Genomic DNA, 21,920 nt, shown 5'->3' with positions numbered 1-21,920 from the left:
GGGTAGAGGAGGAGAGGAATGGAGAAGGAGGTAAAGGAGGAAGGGAAGAAGGAAGGAGGAAAGAAGGAAGGGAGAAGGAAGAGGAATAAGAAGGAAAAAAAGAAGATGGAGGAAGAAGGAAGGAGAAAAAAGAACAGATTCTTCCCTATCCTAATTGTCCATTATTTCTACTTTGCCCTATCTGGTCTTTTAACTCTTATTAGGCAAGGACTTCAACATCAGAATGTATTTCTCTTTCTGATGAAAATCTACCAATGATATCTTTTGAAATAAATACCTCGCATAGTTAAGCCTCTGGAATTGGTGTTTCTACTAAGCATACATTAAAACAAGACTAAGAAATGAGAGCACAGCTGTTTAAAATTACTACTGAGATACTTTTCTTATCTAACAAATGTTTACAGTAATACTCAAAGCCATTGATAACGACTGGTTTCATCATAACATCCTAGCTTCCTTCTTTCTATGTTGAAACATAACAGTGTAAGTAAATTTTTTCATAATAAGTAACTCAATTAGTGTAAATAAATATGTTTTGATGGAAATTATAATGAAGACAGAATGCGAAGATATGGGAAAAAGCAAAGTATTGAAAGGACATTTGATAACATATCAAGATAACATCACTACCTATTTTATGTCAAACAAATGAACTTACGGTATTAACACAATGTTATTAAACAAATGGCTATGTTCTTAGAGCATATAGTAAGAAGTGACAGTCAAATTTAAATTTTATATATAATCCGTATTTTATAAAAAGTTATCTTTAAAGCAAAATTATGTATACTAAAATCCTTTTTCCTTCCCTATGGATTTTGCAGTGAAATTTAAAATAAATTCTTAGGATACAATAAATATTAACAAAGAGTGGACAAACACAAAATTTCATTTATAGTGAAGAAGGTATCTTTTTTGATAAAGTAGTAATAATTACTTCCAAATTTGTCATAAAATTTGAATGTCATGTAGAAAGGGTTATGCTAATACTTCCCAGAATAACTTAGTTCTAAAGAGGAAAGTATCAGCTTAGCTAACTTGAATCTTGGTATCTACCTAAGCCCCATACTGTTCTGATAATTTATAACTTTGCTATATGTTCTTTCACATATAAAGGATGTGGTATTTTAGATTTAAAATGGTTTACAGGGATGCAAAAGAAAGTGAAACAAGAATATTAAATAAGGAGTCTTAAAAATGTAATAATCAGTGATTAAGGACCAGTGACTAGGTCTGAACCCCCAAGTGAAAGTAACCTTGAGTCTTCATACAGGTGTGTCATTTCCATAATTGTAAAACAACTCCCTGGGGAATCCAGATTCAGAGAACAGAAAATGAAGAAGGGAGAGATTAGACCACTAGTTTGTTTTCTTTTGTTTTGTTTGTTTGTTTGTTTGTTTGTTTGTTTTTTGGATCCTCTGAGAGATGATGAAAGGAATTGGAGCAAGCCTGAGAAAATTCTATTTGGAGTCCCCACATGCAGAGGTTGTTGTTGTTGTTGTTGTTGTTCCTTTGGGACTTAGTAACCTAAATTTAGGTATTGTTATACTCTTTGACACTAGTGACTCTGTTCCATTAATCATGGACCACTTATCTTGCATCATATTCCCTCTTGTCAATACCTAGATGTGTCACATCAAATATTTTTATTTAATGTCATTGCCTATCCATAGAAAATAAGTTCAATAAAAGTAGAGATTTGTAGTTTTTTTTTTTTCATTTAGATTATTACCATTGCCTGGTTCATAGCTGGTGTGTAATACATACTGATTGAATAAATGAATGAATGCATACATGAATGCATGGGTTATGTGTGTGAATGTCTTATTGAGGCCAAAAGGCTAAATCACAGCCTTGTGGATAGGAGTTTCCTCCAAAAGAAATTGCCATTTGCAGTATCATTTTGGGAACTGTGTCAATTCTGAGACATCAGGTGAGGACTGAGAACACTGGGCAATAGAAACATTCTCTTCTCCTGGGAAGTCAAGGATGTGTTTTTATATTGAGACTGGAGTCAATGGGTATAGAGGATGAGCCATCTGCCTTTAATTAAAGGCAGTCCCAGAGTGAGAGAAAGAAGCAGCCACATAAAAATGTCTAAAGTGGATCTGGGAAAGTGGAAGAGTTGACAGGTAATATAGTGTCACTGTACTATCCGATGTCCCAAATTTCATTACATTCAAATGAAAAATGTCAATCTGATCCCATTTGGGCTGTGGGAATGATAAACATGTCTCTACCTGCCGTTAGGGCAACATAATACATAAAAAAAAATCAGTGTATCCTCCCTGCCATGAAACCAGAGTGGTGGTCACTAGGAGTGAACTTTAGTACTAGAAGAAGGGCAGCCTTTGTTGATGACAGAGACAACTGAATCCTGCAATGGAAAAGGAACAGAGGAGATGGGAGATGGTTCTTTAATTCCAGAAAGGTAGAGCACACACAGCAGGTATTAGTTTCTGGAAATATCTGATAAGAGAGATCATAGTCTCTGATATATGTATGCACAGATATAAAAAATATTAAAATATATAAATACACCTTATTTTCCATAACCCAATATAGAGTATTTTACAACTAGTGATTAATTCAATATCTGAGCACCTATTAGCTTCAAGTACCTAAAACCTCTTTTAACAATATCATTCCTAAAGTTAATTTTTTATCAAATAGGTAGGATTCTTTGAAGTTGAAACCAAGTAATACTGTGGACCTTTCATAAGAATTTATCATTTGTGAGAGTAGGTAAAGAATATAAGCTTTGGCTTCAGAAAATTCTGCCAAGTTTCAACATCTAGGGCATGGTACAACCAGAGTAAAGAATTTTCTGAGGTCATAATGGCAGCACTCTGTCAGAATGTGCTGATTATTTAGGTATTTATAATGTCCGCAAAGTAGTTTGGACTTTTGGGATAGGAAAAGATAACAATTCAACGATTTCAGCTGGAAGTGACAGGATCACCTGTGCCTTTCAAAAGATCACTCAGGACTCTATGTGGAGATCCTAGAAGACATACAGAGGAAGATCATCACTTAGGTGGATGGTTTGTCAAGCTTGATTGGAAAGAGTAAGGGTCTAAAATAAAACACTAACAGGAAATACACACGAGTGTGTGAATGTGTGAGATGTTAAAAAAGAATGATGGAGAGCCTTTATTCATACATAAGAGACGTGACATTAGTGCCTGAACAAGCAAGAGAAAAAACACGACTCACATATTTGGTCCAAGCTATTAATCTTCAACAGCAGAGTTAATGCCCTGGGTCTATCAAACCCTTTCCCTCCTGGGTACACAGATGGTCTACATTTTCCAGGTTTCCATGTTGTTGTCTAAGGCCCCAGGAATGAATTCTACCCAAAAATACTGGACGGAAATATGTACTCCTTTTTTTTTGGTACTGCTTTTTTGTACTGCCACCTGGCTGCACCCAGAAAATGCAGGGAGCTGAGGTTAAAGAATGGGTATAAGAGTCACTAGTTGAGTTCTTGAAAAAATGCAGAGACCTGAGCCCTCCCTTCTATCCTGCCCTCACTCCACATGACCTCAATTGGACTCACTCAAGTGTGAAACAACAACAACAACAACAACAACAACAACAACAGCACTTTCTTGTGTTAAAGCCTCTAAAATTTTATTCTGTGTTGTATTATAATTCACCTACCTCTCTAAGTGTTCTTCTAGTTCCCTAATGATTAGAGACTAGAGATGAATTTTAGAAGGCTGTTACACATTATTTGTAACATACTATCAATTTTCAATGCTTTATATGAGCATCCAGTTCTTACCCACAGTATGGACATATTTTTTTAAATTATCTTGTTTGTTGTTGTCTTTATAAAATTCTGAGTTAAAAATTTCTTGTGTATACCATTTAGGAGGAATATATGAATAAGGTGAATCCAGCTAAAAACTGCAATCAGAATTCTGGAAGCAGAAGTGGGCAGAGCAGCGAAACAGCAGGTTACTTGCCTGCTGGTTATATTCCTGTACTCTAGTAAGTCACCTAGAGACAGTTACTATTCTTTTTGATGTATTTTTGTAACTTATTTGATTTGTTGTTGGTTTTGTTAAAATTCTTACATTATTTGTTAGTTTGATGTTTATAAAATATTTTATTATTAGACCTTAAGTAATATGCCATAGTATCTCGTTTTCTGTGTATGTTCGCGTTTGAGGTAATTATTTGCTGCAATTTAGTCTTTGATTACTCTTAACGTGAAGCCTCTTTTAGTAGATCTAATTTAAGATCCATTCTTTTGTTTATTTTTTTTAATGTTTATTTGAGAGAGAGAGAGAGAGAGAGAGAGAGAGAGAGAGAGAAAGAAACACAGATTATGAGTGGGGAGGGTCATAGAGAGGGAGACACAGAATCCAAAGCGGGCTCCAGGCTCTGAGCTGTCAGCACAGAGCCTGATGTGGGGCTCAAACTCAAATGGTGAGATCAGACCTGAGCCAAAGTCAGTCGCTTAACTGATTTAGCCCCTAAGATCCATTCTAATTGCCATACTGATTCCATGCAAACTATTGATGCAAGTAAGACTCCTTGCACTGAGAATTTTAAACTATTACTCAAAGGTAAAATTTCAACTGCTGAATAGCCCAACCTGCATCACACATATTTTCCACTAACAATCCAATATTTTTAACCCTTGTTATTTTATTAAGTATTCTAAAAATCAAGTGTCATTTCATCTCAAATTTCTTATTTTCAAGAACATGCAAATATAACTGGCAGAGAATGATTTGCAGAATTAACAGTAGTACAGTAGTAATTCAGTACCTACCACTTAAATCAAAAATTACTTCTTCAGGTTTTCAGTTTCTATCATGCAAAAGGCACAAGTTGTAAGTTTCATAATTACTAACAAGTACATATTTCAAGAAAATAGTCTAACTCTATTTCATAAAAATTTTATTAAATATGTGTACCCTATTAAGACTTATTTTTATGACATATTTGAAATACCATTAAAAAGAGCTGAGACTTTCAACTCTGTCTGACTAAAGAACACCTACCACATATATTAGCTTATTAAATTAAATTTAATATTTATGTAAAAAATTTTTTTAATGTTTTTTATTTCTTTTTGAAGGAGAGAGAGAGACAGAGCATGAGTGGGGGGCGGGGAGAGAGAGAGGGAGACGCAGAATCTGCAGCAGGCTCCAGGCTCTGAGCTGTCAGCACAGAGCCCGACGTGGGGCTCGAACCCACGAACTATGAGATCATGACCTGAACCGAAGTCGGACGCTTAACCAACTGAGCCACCCAGGTGCCCCACAGTTTTAAAAGTTCTTTTCCTAAGCATACACATTAAGCATTTACTGAAGGTGGCAAGTCAATTTAGTATTTTGTTAAATCACTTCATCAAAAATATAGTGTTTAATAAATCCTTTAAATTTTGAAAGGTGCAAAAATGCTTACTTAATTCCAATAGTTATGTTATCATTTAGAGACAGAGATGCTAGTAATTAATGGATTTTATATCACGGTGAAAAAAGAAACCTGTAATTGAAATTCTGGATTGACTATTATAAAAATGGACTCAGTATAGGGTTCTCAAAGTTTCCTTTATAAAGTAGCTATGAAAGCTAAGCCAATTTTTATTCCAAATGGCAATGACTTACATCAGTCAATAGGATCTGGCTGGCCAAAATTCTCTCTTCCAAAGTTTATAGAAATGTGGCCAAATGCTAATAATTCCCAGAAAAATTAAGAAATAAGAATGAGTAAGAATGGTGGCAGATTTAGTATAGCCCTCCGAACTAAAATGTGTGATGTTTTACAGTTTTTGTAGAATCTCAAAATTGCACTATAGATCATACAGCCTTCTTTTATTGGTTGCCACTTTAGTGTTTAACTCTCTATTGGTTAACAGTCTGGGAATACATGGACATTTCAGTTAACTCAATCCTTTTTCTTCTTCTTTTTTTAACGTTTGTTTGTTGAGAGAGAAAGCATGAACAGGGAAGGGCCAGACAGACAGGGAGACACAGAATCTGAAGCAGGCTTCAGGCTCTGAGCTGTCAGCACAGAGCCCTATGTGGCGCTCTAACCCACAGTGAGATCATGACCTGAGCTCAAGTAGGATACTTAATTGAACGAGCCATCCAGGTGCCGCTAACAAAATCCTTTTTCTAAGTTTCAAATTAGCGTGGCAATCAATAAGAATTTAATTTTTATACTCAAAATTATCATTGAATGATTTGATAGTGAAATACCAGTAGATATCACCTTCTAGCAGTTAACCATTTCCATTAAATTTAAAGGGAAAATGAGTTATATCACAGCTAGGTCATATTGAAGTATATTCTTTACCCATGTTTCCCCCAATTTGTGGCTCAAAATGAGTAATTTTCTTCACATTCAAGAAGCTAAACTAGGACTTATTAATCAAATGAGAAAAAATCAAGTAATTTAGTCTCATAGAAGTAATGTATTTGAAGACCTAAAGGTCTTAGCAGGAGCCATTTTAGTGTTCTGGTGGAAGTGACTGCAACAAGTTCTGTTGAATTTAATGGTATTGAGATAGCAAGTTTATAAACTGAGCTGTTTCCTCTCCTTCAGGCAAAATGATAAAACAGCTGTGAATCATATTCTATCTCCACCTCCTTCCCCACCACCCATTTTCTTTGTGTCACTCTACCTGGGATCTCCTGCCTACCACTCAAATAATTCTGCTCTTTCCAGGCTTGCCAATGACCTCCATTTTCCCAGATGCGGTGGTCATTCCTTGGTCCTCATATTATTTACGTATTTTTTAAATGTTTATTTAATTTTTATTCATTTATCTTGAGAGAGAGAGAGAGAGGCAGAAAGAGAATCCAAAGCAGGCTCTGCACTGTCAGCTGAGAGCCCAATGAGGGGCTCAATCTCAAAAAACTGTGAGATTGTGACCTGAGCTGAAATCGAGAGTTGGACACTTAACCACCCAGGTGTCCTGTCTCCATTTTTAACAGTCCTCTCTGTAGCATCCCACATGAATCTTTCCCCCTCTTTGAATCACACATTGCTACTGACTTCTATATCATATTCTCCTGTCTCACTTTGCTAGTTTTTCCTCTTCCAATGGACCTGTAAATGTGGTAATGCTCTTAGTGTCCTCAAGCTCTGTAACAAAACTATAGGCTGAGAGGCTTAAACAGCAAGTATTAATTTTTCATAATTCTGGATCTGAAAAGTCCCAGATCAGGGTACCAATACGGTGTAGTTCTGGTGACAACCCTCCTCCTAGGTCCCTCATATGGCAGAGAGAGGGAAAGCAGAAAGAGAGAGGGCTTTGTAAGGGCATTCACTTTATCATGAGGGCTCTGCTCTCATGACGTAATTATTACCTCCCAAAGTCCCCACTTTCAAATGGCATCGTGTTAGGTCTTCAACATGTGAATTTGGGGAGAGTGGTATATACAAAATTAAGTACATAGCATGCCATGCTTTGAAGTCTCCTTATTTTCTTTGCTAGTATTTTCTTTTCACACAATTTCATCTTTTCTAGGGATCTTTATGTTTAAATGTTTACTCTAAATTTATGAGTCTAACCCTGACCTTTTACTTAACTCCAGAATTATATACCTAATTACTTTAAATGTAACAAAGCTAACAGATCTCTGGTTAAGTTCCTCTTATCCTTATTCCTCTTATCTGGTTTGTCCCTTATCCACACTTTTGCATCTCATTCACAGGTATAGTCATACATCCAGTCATACTTACACCAAAAGCATAAGAATTATAATTATTAAAAACAGAAACACTGTACTATATGGTAATTCCATTACTGGGTACTTACCCAAAGAAAACAAAAACAGTAATTCAAAAAGATATACATACTCCTATATTTACTGTAGCATTGCCTCTAATAGCTGAGATATGGATGCAATCTCAATGTCCATCAATAGATGAATGGATAAAGGAGATGAAATATTACTTGGCCATAAAAAAGGATGATATCTTGCCTTTTTTGACAATAGGGATGGACCTAGAAGGTAATATGCTAAGTGAAATGAGTCAAAGACACCATATGTTTTAAGTTATATGTGGAATCTAAAAACAGCAAATGGACAAAGAAACCAACATAAAAGACAGACTCTTAAATACAGAGAACAAACTAATAGTCTTCAGAGAGGAGATATATGGGGGATGTGTGAAAGAGGGTGACTGCATTTATTAATGGTGATCACTGAGTAATATACAGAATCAACCTGTTGTACACCTAAAACTACTATAACATTGTGTATTAATCACACCTCAATTTTTAAGAAGTTACGTAATTCCTAGATTGCTATCATGTTTCACACTCAACTTATTGAGATGTCTTAGCAATTCTAAATCCAAAATGCATTCTAAATCTCTCCAATATGTCCGCAATTATTATATTACCTCCTTACTTTAATACTATCTCCAGAATTCTAATAACTGTGGTCTCCTATCTGGTCTTATTATTTCAGTTGCTTCCTAGGATCCATCTTCAAATATCCAAAATGCAAAAGCTAAATATCCCAAATATCCAAAAAGACTAACAGGCCTAATTAGATCCCTTGATGCCCCTCTCTAACACGCTCTTATGTCTTATTATTTATACTTTAAATAAAAGCAACACTTCTTACCCTGGACAAAAAGGCCCATGTGATCTTGCCTGTGCTCACCTGACTTTTCTTATCTTCCCCATGCACACATCTTTCGCTCACACTGGATTTCTTTCTGTTCTTCAGATACATCAAATCACATTCCTGTTTTGGGGTCTTCACACCAGCTCTAGAGCTATTGAGTGCCTAGAACACTCGGACCCCAGATTATGACAGAGAACAATTTTCTTAGCACTCAACTCTCAGAGTACCGTACCTTTTAAGGGAGTCTTCAACTGATTACCAAGTCTAAAATTGGCCTGAGGTCAACACTGACATACGTTTTTTATCTTTCTTTTATCTTCATTTTGACCCTTAATTATCTATCTTTTTTTTTTTTTTTTTTTTTACATATTTGCATGTTTGTTGTGCCACAATGCTGTAATCAAAGACTTGGAACACTGCCCGGACCATATACATACACACACACAAAAAAACGTTGAATGAAGAAACATATGTTTATTGTATACCAACTGGAAAACATGAAATCAAGTGACCATTCTTGTGTTTTTTACAGTAACATTTAAAGTAAGAGATACTTGAGATGTTTATATAATGGAGGGGAAAGTGGGAAGCAAGAAGTTAAAGATTTGGGAAAGGACAATGGTAAGTGACAGAGCATGCATGTAGTAAGGAGGCATTCAACAATTAGCACTGGAAACAACTGTACATTTCTTCGTGGGACTCAGAAAGAGGTAGATAAGGAAGAGTTTCAGTAGAGAGGAGTATATGTTTGTCAACACTGTGATCAGAGCAAATTCCCAGCAGGAGAAACTAGTGCCAGAACTGTTCTCCGTGCTGTCTTGCCATGCTCCCTATTTGGGAACTAAGAGACCAGATTCAAAGAGGGAACAAGGAGAAGAGAAAACATCAAAGCCATGTCTTCTCTGGTGAGATATCAACCTTATGTTTTACAGTAGTCTGTTTGGAGATTTAATTAAATATGTCGGTTGGAGTCTCTGTTTTATTTCCAACCAGGTAGACATTGAGAGACACTTCAATTTCCGCCCTTGTATCTATACTATAGTTTCCTCTTTTCATACAATTATTACTGTCACCCAAAGTATCTTTAGCTTTTATCTTCAATTCTGACTATTATCAAATGCATATACACTTTTGAATCTATCTACTTCTGATTCATTTTGATACTCCTGGTTTCTTCCCTGTATTAAATGCAATCTTCAAGAGGTAATCCATATGCTCACTTGACTCACTAAAAATCTGACCTTTTTTTAATCCACTGTTTGTAGTTCAGAGTACTATGATCGACCAAAATCCCTTCACTGTGTAACTTCCATTGAAAACATACTAGCGATTAAAGAAGAAAAAGAACTCACCAGCAATTAGCAAGCAATAGGTCAAAGAGAAGTCATCACCATGAAACGTTTGAAGAAAATAGATAGTAGGGTTGTTGCGACTGTGCAGAATTAATCACAATAATGCATCTTCAAATGGAATGGTCTTTCAGTCACAACTGCCTTAATAACCATTTGCATTTAAAGATAGCACAAAATTGAATGCATAAGCTTGTTTCTCTTGCTTGGCAAGTCCTACTAAACCTTGCTTTATTTTTCAGTACACTTAGAAACTCAGCATGGATCATTATTTGCAGTAAGAAGGGATTTAAAAGGTTTTCAATATTACTCATCCTTATATTTCTTGTGTTGAGATAGTATTTGCCCAATATCTGCTTCTGGACCATGTATTTGCCTCACAAACTCTTATATTTAAAAATGAAGTGGTCATCACTGATGTCTACCTGGGGGCTGTGGTCACGAAATCCAAAGCAAATACAAGTTTGCCTCAATAGCTGCTTTAAGCTCCACATCAATGATCAAGCCACAATAACCAATCTACCATTTGACTTCTCTTTGCTCTTCTGATAGGCTCTCAGTGGAAGAAACTGGTGTCACTACAAATTAGAAGAGGTAGAGGAAAGTTGAATCTGACTTTACAAAAACAGCTAACAAACTTCTTACTCTTTTGATTATACATGGAAGTATGAGATGTATATAAATGCATATATGCTATTAAATTTCATTGCTAAAATAGTCAATGTCTTAGTATTAGTTCTGTTCAAAGAAAATTACTAGGATACTGCTTCACCTTGTAAAATTCTGAACAAGAGGTTCCAGAATCATCTAAGGGTACAGTTTTTTCCCTACAGAAACTGCACTGTCTATAAGTTTTGATAGATTATTATAACTGCTACTTATCAAGTAATTTAAAAACCTACCATTTATCACGTAACAAGTCTCACATAGATCATCACACTCAATTTCCCAGAACACCTTAGAAAGTTAGATACCATTGTCAACATTTTATAGATGTAGAAACTAAGGGTCATAAAGATGAGATGAATGGCCTAAGTTTGCATATCGAGTGAGTCTTTTTTTAATGTTTATTTTTGACAGGGAGAGAGGGACAGCACAAACAGAGAAGGGACAAGGAGAGAGGGAGACAGAGGATCTGAAGCAGACTCCACACTAACAGCATCAAGCACAATGCGGGGCTGAACCCACAAACTGTAAGATCATGACCTGAAGTAGGACATTTAACTGACTAAGCCACCCAGGTGTGCCTCAAGTTAGTCTTAAATCCATTCTGACTGACACTAATACTTATTATTTTAATCATAACACTATATTGATAATGCTGCTATTGTTAACTATTCTCTATTGTCACTTAATATTTAAATTCTTCACAGGGTTGTGGACAATTTAGCAGTTTTAAATGATACAACTGGCATGTATAAGGGTTATACCCCCAAATGATATAACTCTATCATTCTGCTTAGATCTCCAAATTTTGTTAAAAATAGACCCCGTACTTCTAACAAATATACAGTTATTTATTTGTAAATTATGTGAAATATGTTACTGTAGTAACATCTTATATGCATTTCAAAACTTACACAAACAAAATTAAACAAGATAATATAAACTATATTACTTTAAAAATACATTTTATTGGGGCACTTGGGTGTCTCAGTTGGTTGAGCATCTGACTCTTGCTTTCAGCTTAGGTCATTATCTCACAATTCAGTGGGTTTGAGCCCCACATTAGACTCTGTGCTGGCTTTGCAGAGCCTGCTTGGGATTCTCTCTCTCGCTCTCTGACCCTCCCCCACTCACACCGTCTGTCTCTCGTATAAATAAATAAATAAAAACTTTAAAAAATAAAATAAAAGTAAATTTAATCTCCTTTGGTAAATTATATTTTTGTTCTATTGAGAGAAAAATATTCTTAAATACTTTTAAATTTTGGTTTATTTTTAATCACACATAGTGATTTAGAAGCCTGGTTCTAACGTTGGTTTACTCTGCTCTCTAGTTTTACCAGCCATCATAACTGAAAGAAGTGCCTTACAAAAATCTTAATTCAAATCAAAGGACTAAATTATAGACTATACTGATAAATATTGATACTATGATACAAAGGATTTTGTTGAGCTATGGCTGGTTGATTTCCATCTTTCCTAATATTAGATTTTCTTATAAAGTAATCATTTAATATTTATCATGGTATTTATTTGGAAGGTCAAGAAATTTGTGATTCTCAAGCAATTGAGAAAAGTTTGCTTCCATGTATTTGAACTTGTGGAGATCTAATAATTTTTGTTTTGATGAAAACACATTGATTGTAATTACAAAATCAAATGCTTTATTGATGAAAACTTTTAAAAATATCGATTTCCAAAGACTTTCTACTTTGCAAGAGTTACAGACTAAAGATTTTTGTCAAACATCAAGTGGCACTTCTGCTATAAAGAAATAGATAAAGTTTACGTTCTGAAATATTAACCGAGGTAGCATATCACCGTCACTGTCATCACTGACATCACAGACATCACAGCTCATTTGGAACACTGGTCATGTTTACATTTTTTTTTTCACGTGTCATTTTTTTTTAAAGGTGTTACTTATTTTTAAGGTAACAACTCTATAGAGTTCATTGCCAGAAGGCAACCAATAAATATTTAGGTATGAAAGATTTTATTGAAAACTGAGTTTTATTACAAACTACCACTAAATTTCTTGTACATTTTGAAGATATCCTCATTTTAATAAAATTAACTGCATCAATGACATCCTGTAATACTTTCTGCACTTCTGGTTTCAAGTCCTCGTCACAATCATGTGCCAATGAATGGTGTAATAGATGAGATTCACTCTTGCGCTGCCTCTCTAATTTTCATCAGTGATTACATTTGCATTGTTTTCCCATAAAACACTGTTCTTATGAAAGAAACCATTTGTTTTTTGAGAAACATATCTTACTGTTATGCTTTTTTCATGCCTCAGGAAAAAAAAGTGCATATATTACCATACTGGGAAATAGAATTTAGCAAATATTGTAGGTTGAGATGTGTTAGAAACATCTGTTCTTTTACAGCTTTACAGAATTCTTCCTACATTAAATAACTTTGTCCTAATAGTCTTTCTTCAAAATTTCAAGAGCATAAAAAAAAAGATGGTGGCATAGTAGGAGGACATTAGGTTCGTCTCATGCCACAAACACAACTAGATAACTATCAAATCCTCCTAAATACCCCAAGACTGAAGATTGACAGAACAAACTCCACAATTAAGGGGAGAGAAGAAGCCACATTGAAGAAGGTACAAAGAAGGTAGGAAGTACAGAGAAGTAGTTTAGGGGAGAAAATGAATCGCGGGTGCTATGGGGTTGGAGTGGAGGGGTCTGTGGTTGGAGAAGGGTGACAGAGGAGCACACAGGGGGATGCACATGAAGAATGTTTCCCCAAAGCCATTGGCTTGGAAAACAAGAGGTCCTGAATTTCACAAGTTCCTGCAACTGGCAAGATTTGTTTTAAAGGTCAGGAGGCTTAGCTGGGATAGAGCCTGGAGGGCACCACACTGCTCCTAAGAGTAAACAGGCAAACAACCCAGGCACTGACAGCACAGAAACAGGGGTCTAAAGAATGCCTGGAGTACACAGTCTTGGAGCACATCCCTGAGAGGCAGTGTTCACAGAGACACCTCTCTGGGAAGAAAGGAACTGGCTGGTGCCATTTCTCTCCCCTGCCCCTCAGCACAAACACACACCACTTTCAGGAAGCAGCTCAGCACAGACACTGCCTGCCTAATTTGTTTACACCAAGCCCCAGCCCTCTGTGCTCTTACAGGACAGAGCTGCTCTCAGTAGAGCTTGCTTCAGCCCCAGTGCAGCAGGCTCCTCCCCTCAGAACAACACAAACCCCTGCCCACACCAGTATGGACCAGAGAGTTCTGCAAGGCCTTAGTTGTGGTGGAGTTGGTGTCAGGTCACATTTCACAAGCAGACCACAGCACAACTAATTAAAATTTGCCACATTCAGGCCAGGGACCAAACACTGTTCACAACAGTCAATGACAACCTTTACAGACTACCATCACAAGGGACAGAGCAGTCAAAACATAATAGTAGAGTGCATGTAACACACAGTAGAGACACTCTCTGAAGCACCAGGCCCTGGTCACTACATGACCTCTTCAAAAGGTCACTACTTCAGGAGCCAGAGACATAACTGACTTTTCTTTTCTCTTATTTTTTTTCCTTTTTTTCCTTTTTTTTCCTTTTTGTTTTGAAAGAGTGAGTGAGCACATGTGCAAGCAGGGGAAGGGCAGAGGGAGAGGAACAGAAAGAATCCCAAGCAGTCTCTACACTCGGCATGAAACCTGACACAGGGCTTGATCTCACAACCTTGAGATCATGACCTGAGCTGAAATCAAGTCAGACACTTAACCAACGGAGCCACCGAGTCACCCCATAACTGGCTTTTCTAATATACAAAGGCAGAGACTTGTAAAAATTGCTGGAATTTATCCCAAATGAAAGAAAAAGATAAGGCCACAGCCAAAGATCTAAGCAAAACAGATACAAGTTACATGCCGGATGAAAAATTTAAAGCAACATTCATGAGGATACTCACTGGGCTTGAGAAAAAAATAGAAGAGATCAGGGAGATCTTTACCACAGAGATAAAAGAATTAGATGAAGAATGCAATAAACTAGATTGGAAACAGACTTGAATCAATGAACAACAGACTAGAAGAAGTAGAAGAATGAATGAGTGACCTAGAAGAAAAAGTAATGGAAAAGAATGAAGCTGAAAAAATGGAGAGAAAAGGAGAATTAAGCAACACAGAATAGACTTAGGGAACTCAGTGACTCTGTCAAATGTTATAACATTTGTATTATAGGAGTCCCAGAAGAAGAGGAAGAAAAGGGGCAGAAAGTTTATTTTAAGAAATAATAATAGAAAACTTCCCTAATCTGGAGAAGGGAACAGATATCCTGATCAAGGAGGCAAAGAGAAATGCCACCAAAATCAACAAAAGCAGGCCAACACCAAGATACATTGTAATTAAATTTGCAAAATATAGTGAAAAAGGAAAAATCTTAAAAGTAGTAAGACAAAAGTAGTCCTTAACTTACAAGGGAAGCTAAGACTAGCTGGATATTCCCTAACAGAAACCTGGCAAGCCAGAAGGGAGTGGCATGATATATTCAAAATTTTGAGTGAGAAAAATCTACAACCAAAAATACTCTACCCAGCAAGGCTATCATTCAGAATAGAAGCAAAGATAAAAGTTTCTCAGACAAACAATAACTAAAGGAGTTTGTAACCACTAAACCAGCCCTGCAAGAAACATTAAAGAGGACTGTTTGAGTGGGAAGGACAGACCAAAAGTGACAGACAAGAAAGGATCAGAGAAAATCACCAGAAACAATGACAAATAATAAAATGGAAATAAATAACTATTTTTAATGTAGATGGACTAAATGCTCCAATCAAAAGATGTAGCGTGTCAAAATAGATTTAAAAACAAACAAACAACAACAAAAACAAAGAAAAAAACAAGACCCATCTATATGCTGCCTACAAGAGAAACATGCACATTGAAAGTGAGGGGATGGAAAACCATTTATCATGAAAATGGATGTCCAAAGAAAGCAGGAGTACAAATGTTTATATTGGACAAACTAGACTTGTAGATTAGGACAAACTTGTTCTTTTATTGTTTCTAACCTGCTTTGCTATCAGGGTGATACTGGCCTTACAATGACTTTGAATGTGTTCTCTCTATTCCATTATTTATAAGATTTTGATAAAGATTGTCATTTTTTAAAAAAATGTTTGATAGAATTCACCAATAAAACCACATAGTCTTGGGCTCTTCTGTGCTGGGAGAGTTTTGATTCTTAATTCAACTTTCCTTCTTGGTATTGGGCTAAGAAGATTTCCTATTTCTTAGATTCAAGATCCGTGATTCAATCTTAGTAACTTGTGTGTTTTTTGGAATTATCTGTTTTTTTTTTCCTCTAAGTTAACTGATTTGTTAGTATATAATTATTTGTAGTAATCTGTTATCACAGTAGATATTTCTGTGGTGTCTGTTGTATTGTTTTCCATTTCTTATTCTGGTTTTTGAGGCTTCTTTTTTTCCTTAGTTAATGTAGTTAAAGCATTGGCAATATAATCTTTTGGAAAACCTGGTCATTATTGTCAATGTTGTTGTTGTTGTTTATTCTGGTCTCCCTTTCTGATTTCTCTTTGTTATTTCCTTCCTCTACTAAATTTCAGCTAAATTTCTTCTTTTACTAGTTCCTTATAGTGCGATGTTAAGTTGTTTAACTTCTTATCTTTTGCAAACACTTATAGCAGAAATTTCACTCTAACATCTGCTTTTGCTGCATCCCATAGGGTTTTGGAATATTTTATTTTCTTTATCTTTTGAGACATACATATTTTCTAATGTTTATTCATTTTTGAGAGACAGAGAGAGACAGAGTGCAAGTGGGGGAGGGACAGAGAGAGAGGGAGACACAGGATCCAAAGCAGGCTCCAGGCTCTGAGCTGTCACCACAGAGCCCAATGCAGGGCATGGACCCATGAAATACAAGATCATGAGCTGAGCCGATGTCAGATGCTTAACCGACTGAGCCACCGAGGTGCCCTTGAGACCTATTTTGATTTGCTATTTAATTTCTTATTTGGCCCATTGCTTGTGCAGTAGAATGTTGTTTAATATTTACATATTAAATATTTAATATTTACATTGTAGATTTTCTACCTTTGTTTTATTGTTAATCTTTAGTGTTGTACCATTGATTGGAAAATATACTTAGTAGGATTTCAGTCTTCTTAAATTTGTAATATTTGTCAAGTCTCTTTTTATGTGATTTAACCAGGGTATTCTTCTGTGTGTACTTGAGAAAAATATGTATTCTATTCTTTGGATGGAAAGTTTTACATATTTTTTAATGTTTATTTATTTATTTTGAGAGAGAGACTGAGAGAGGGAGAGAGAGAGAGAGGAAGGGAGAGAGGGAGGAAGGAAGGGAGGGAGGGAGGGAGGGAGGGAGGGAGAGAGAGAAACAGGAATGGGAAAGGGGCAGAAAGAGAGGGAGAGAGAGAGAATCCTGCTTCACATGGTCAGTGCAGAGCCTGGTGTAGTGCTTGATCCCACCAACCGTGAGATCATGACCCAAGCAGAAATCAAGAGTTGGATTTTAATCCACTGAGCCACCCAGGCACCCCTATATATCTTTTAAAAACCATGTATTCTGAGGTATGCTTCAAATAAAAAATATTCTTACTGATTTTACACCTGGATAATGAAATTTGTTGAAAATAAAAAAAATAATAAAGCCAGAGCTAAAATTTAAAATTATTTTCCATCCACTAGAGAGAAATCCTAATGACAAAAAAGTATATAGTCCATAAAAACTACATAAGGTAGATATAAAAATTCTGTATGTGATACAATTATTTAATAGCTTTAAAGTGAAAAAAAGTTCAGCAGTATATTGTTTATCTTTCAACAATATTCCCTGACAAAGAAATTCATTTCATCCATTTTTATTCTAGCAGAGAGGAAGTGTTTACTCTTCAGATCCAAGTGCCTCAGTGGGTCTACAAACTTCCATTTCTTTACTTTCATTTAAAAACTTGACAGTTAAAAAAATAGTTTGGGGGGGGTGTGGGTGGCTCATTCAGTTAAGCGTGTGACTCTTGGTTTCAGCTCAGGTCAGGACCTCAGGGTTTATGGGATTTAGCTCCCCGTCAGGCTCTGCGCTGTCTGCTTGGGATTTTCTCTCTCTCTCTCTCTCTCTCTCTCTCTCTCTCTCTCTCTTCCTCTCTCTCCCTGTCCCTCTACCCCTCTCCCACTCATGCACGCACACTCTTGTGCTCTCTCAAAATGAATAAATAAACGTTAAAAATACTTTTAAAAGTCTAATAAAAACCAACAATACAGACTCAAGGGTATTTTATTCATAATTAATTTCTAGAACACTAACATTATAACTATTGCTACGTATTCATAATTTCTAGAACGCTAACGTTGTAACTATTGCTAGTAGATTACTAGTTTTGTGTAGACCTCAGTATAATCTTTCCCCTAACAGTGCATATTTTTTTTAAAAAACTGTAATTAATGTACCATTCTAAAGAAAATCTTAGTTCTTAGTTGTTGTTGTTGGTTTTATTTTTGGTACTAAGAGATGAGCTTTAGTAGCCCAAGTGTGGCACACAATTACATACCAGGCAAGGCTCACAGGGATCCTTCAGCTCACAGCTACGTCCTGACATGAAGTTTATAGTTGTATAAAAACACATGATAAATGATTTTCCAATAATCTTATAGTACCAAGAATCCAATGCTGCTTTTAGATTTTAAATGCTTCTTTTTATATTCACAAAAAAGAATGTGAAGAGTTATTAGTTACTATTAGTATTTTAAGTTAAAAATATAATTGAAAATTTCCTACTGACTTTCAGGTTTTTAGAACCATTGAATTATAGTCTATTGGGGTTGCAAGATGGCGTTGTCTGATTTTGTGAATATTGTACACACAAAGTGCAATTCTTAATACCTATGCTATTGTCCACAAACCAGGATTTCAACCTTCTGTGGATAACAAATGTTATAAATTGTCTGATTGATTGGGTTTATGGGATATAATAGTTATTGATTAGATCTTATTGACTTCATTTTAAATAAATTACTAAATTTTATCTGCTTTAGAGCTTATGATCATATATGAAAGTATTCAAAAAAGAGTCTAGGGTTTGAAAAAAGAAACAAGTGTAATAAATGATACTGTATCATTGGTTACATGTACATGGATAAAACAAAAATGCTGTCTTCCCAAGCATCTAATTCAGTCTGAAACTTCATGTGTGCTAAGCTTCCTGTTTTGTCCTGGACCGAGAACAAAAATCTTGAAACCAGATGGGGAAAAACTACATTCAGATCTATCACATCTTCCAAGTGTCATTAACATCTGGAATATCTCCTCAGATTTCAGAAATCTTGACTCCCATCTGCTAAATTTAGTTACATTTTTTTTCTATTAACAATTAGGTTACAAATTCTTTGAGGGTGTTATATGTCCATTCATGCATTGCCAGGAGGACAAGACCAGTAGTGTTTAGCACAAAGAAAACATTGTTTTCTTCAAATAAGTAAGTGTTTGGGATTGAGTAGGTTAAAATAAAGTCCTGTCATGTTGTATAAAGACATTAAGGAGACTACTTAGAAGATGGCAGCATAGGAGGACGCTGGGCTCACCGCGCGTCCTGCTGATCACTTAGATTCCACCTACATCTGCCTAAATAACCCAGAAAACCGCCAGAGGATTAGCAGAACGGAGTCTCCGGAGCCAAGCGCAGACCAGAGGCCCACGGAAGAGGGTAGGAAGGGCGGCGAGGCGGCGAGGCGGTGCGCGCTACACGGACTGGTGGGAGGGAGCCGGGGCGGAGGGACGGCTCGCCGGCCAAGCAGAGCCCCCAAGTCTGGCTGGCAAAAGCAGAGGGGCATGACGTACTGTGTTCCGACAGAAAGCGCGACTTAGCGTCTGGGAGGTCATAAGCTAACAGCTCTGCTCAGAGAGCGGGAAGGCAGGAGGACAAAGGGAGGGAGAACTGCTGAGCCCCCAGACGACAGAGCTCAGTTTGGTGGGGAACAAAGGCGCTCGCCAGCGCCATCTCCCTCGCCCATCCCCCAGCCAAAATCCCAAAGAGAACCAGTTCCTGCCAGGGAACTTGCTTGCTCTGCGCAAACACCCAACTCTGTGCTTCTGCGGAGCCAAACCTCCGGCAGCGGATCTGACCCCCTCCCGCTGCCACAGGGCCCTTCCTGAAGTGGATCACCTAAGGAGAAGCGAGCTACTTGCCCCTCCTGCCCCCGTGCAACTTGCCTACCCATCCCAGCTAATACGCCAGATCCCCAGCACCACAAGCCTGGCAGTGTGCAAGTAGCCCAGACGGGCCACGCCACCCCACAGTGAATCCCGCCCCTAGGAGAGGGGAAGAGAAGGCACACACCAGTCTGACTGTGGCCCCAGCGGTGGGCTGGGGGCAGACATCAGGTCGGACTGCAGCCCCGCCCACCAACTCCAGTTATACACCACAGCACAGGGGAAGTGCCCTGTAGGTCCTCACCACTCCAGGGACTATCCAAAATGACCAAACGGGAGAATTCCCCTCAGAAGAATCTCCAGGAAATAACAACAGCTAATGAACTGATCAAAAAGGATTTAAATAATATAACAGAAAGTGAATTTAGAATAATAGTCATAAAATTAATCGCTGGGCTTGAAAACAGTATGGAGGACAGCAGAGAATCTCTTGCCACAGAGATCAAGGGACTAAGGAACAGTCACGAGGAGTTAAAAAGCGCTTTAAATGAAATGCAAAACAAAATGGAAATGACAACGGCTCGGATTGAAGAGGCAGAGGAGAGAATAGGTGAACTAGAAGATAAAGTTATGGAAAAAGAGGAAGCTGAGAGAAAGACAGATAAAAAAATCCAGGAGTATGAGGGGAAAATTAGAGAACTAAGTGATACACTAAAAAGAAATAATATACGCATAATTGGTATCCCAGAGGAGGAAGAGAGAGGGAAAGGTGCTGAAGGGGTACTTGAAGAAATAATAGCTGAGAAATTCCCTGAACTGGGGAAGGAAAAAGGCATTGAAATCCAAGAGGCACAGAGAACTCCCTTCAGACGTAACTTGAATCGATCTTCTGCACGACATATCATAGTGAAACTGGCAAAATACAAGGATAAAGAGAAAATTCTGAAAGCAGCAAGGGATAAACGTGCCTCACATAAAAAGGGAGACCTATAAGACTCGTGACTGATCTCTCTTTTGAAACTTGGCAGGCCAGAAAGGCTTGGCACGATATCTTCAGTGTGCTAAACAGAACAAATATGCAGCCGAGAATCCTTTATCCAGCAAGTCTGTCATTTAGAATAGAAGGAGAGATAAAGGTCTTCCCAAACAAACAAAAACTGAAGGAATTTGCCACCACTAAACCAGCCCTACAAGAGATCCTAAGGGGGACCATGTGAGACAAAGTACCAGAGACATCACTACAAGCATAAAACATACAGACATCACAATGACTCTAAACCTGTATCTTTCTATAATAACACTGAGTGTAAATGGATTAAATGCACGAACCAAAAGACATAGGGTATCAGAATGGATAAAAAAACAAGACCCATCTATTTGCTGTCTACAAGAGACTCATTTTAGATCTGAGGACACCTTTAGATTGAGAGTGAGGGGATGGAGAACTATTTATCATGCTACTGGAAGCCAAAAGAAAGCTGGAGAAGCCATACTTATATCAGACAAACTAGACTTTAAATTAAAGGCTGTAACAAGAGATGGAGAAGGGCATTATATAATAATTACAGGGTCTATGCATCAGGAAGAGCTAACAATTATAAATGTCTATGCGCCGAATACCGGAGCCCCCAAATATATAAAACAATTACTCATAAACATAAGCAACCTTATTGATAAGAATGCGGTCATTGCAGGGGACTTTAACACCCCACTTACAGAAATGGATAGATCATCTAGACACACGGTCAATAAAGAAACAAGGGCCCTGAATGATACATTGGATCAGATGGACTTGACAGATATATTTAGAACTCTGCATCCCAAAGCAACAGAATATACTTTCTTCTCGAGTGCACATGGAACATTCTCCAAGATAGATCACATACTGGGTCACATAACAGCCCTTCATAAGTTTACAAGAATTGAAATTATACCATGCATACTTTCAGACCACAATGCTATGAAGCTTGAAAACAACCACAGGAAAAAGTATGGAAAACCCCCAAAAGCATGGAGGTTAAAGAACACCCTACTAACGAATGAGTGGGTCAACCAGGCAATTAGAGAAGAAATTAAAAAATATATGGAAACAAACGAAAATGAAAATACAACAATCCAAACGCTTTGGGACGCAGCGAAGACAGTCCTGAG

The 21,920-nt window shown here is 37.1% G+C and overlaps 1 protein-coding gene and 1 long non-coding RNA gene across 2 annotated transcripts in view; one reads left to right on the top strand and one right to left on the bottom strand.

The window, feature by feature from the left end:
• GPC5 (glypican 5) overlaps positions 1 to 21,920 on the bottom strand; it is a 1,419,588-nt gene that overhangs the window by 366,169 nt on the left and 1,031,499 nt on the right. The window lies entirely within an intron of this gene.
• Positions 2,973 to 10,554, top strand: LOC122236667. The gene is made up of 3 exons (XR_006214823.1): positions 2,973 to 3,068; positions 3,878 to 3,996; positions 10,508 to 10,554. It is a non-coding gene; the product is annotated as an uncharacterized LOC122236667 (long non-coding RNA).

This window comes from Panthera tigris, chromosome A1 (genome assembly GCF_018350195.1).
Source record: "Panthera tigris isolate Pti1 chromosome A1, P.tigris_Pti1_mat1.1, whole genome shotgun sequence".
Lineage (NCBI taxonomy): Eukaryota > Metazoa > Chordata > Mammalia > Carnivora > Felidae > Panthera > Panthera tigris.
Note: the sequence above shows the minus strand (reverse complement) of the source record. Positions and strands in the feature narration are given on the sequence as shown.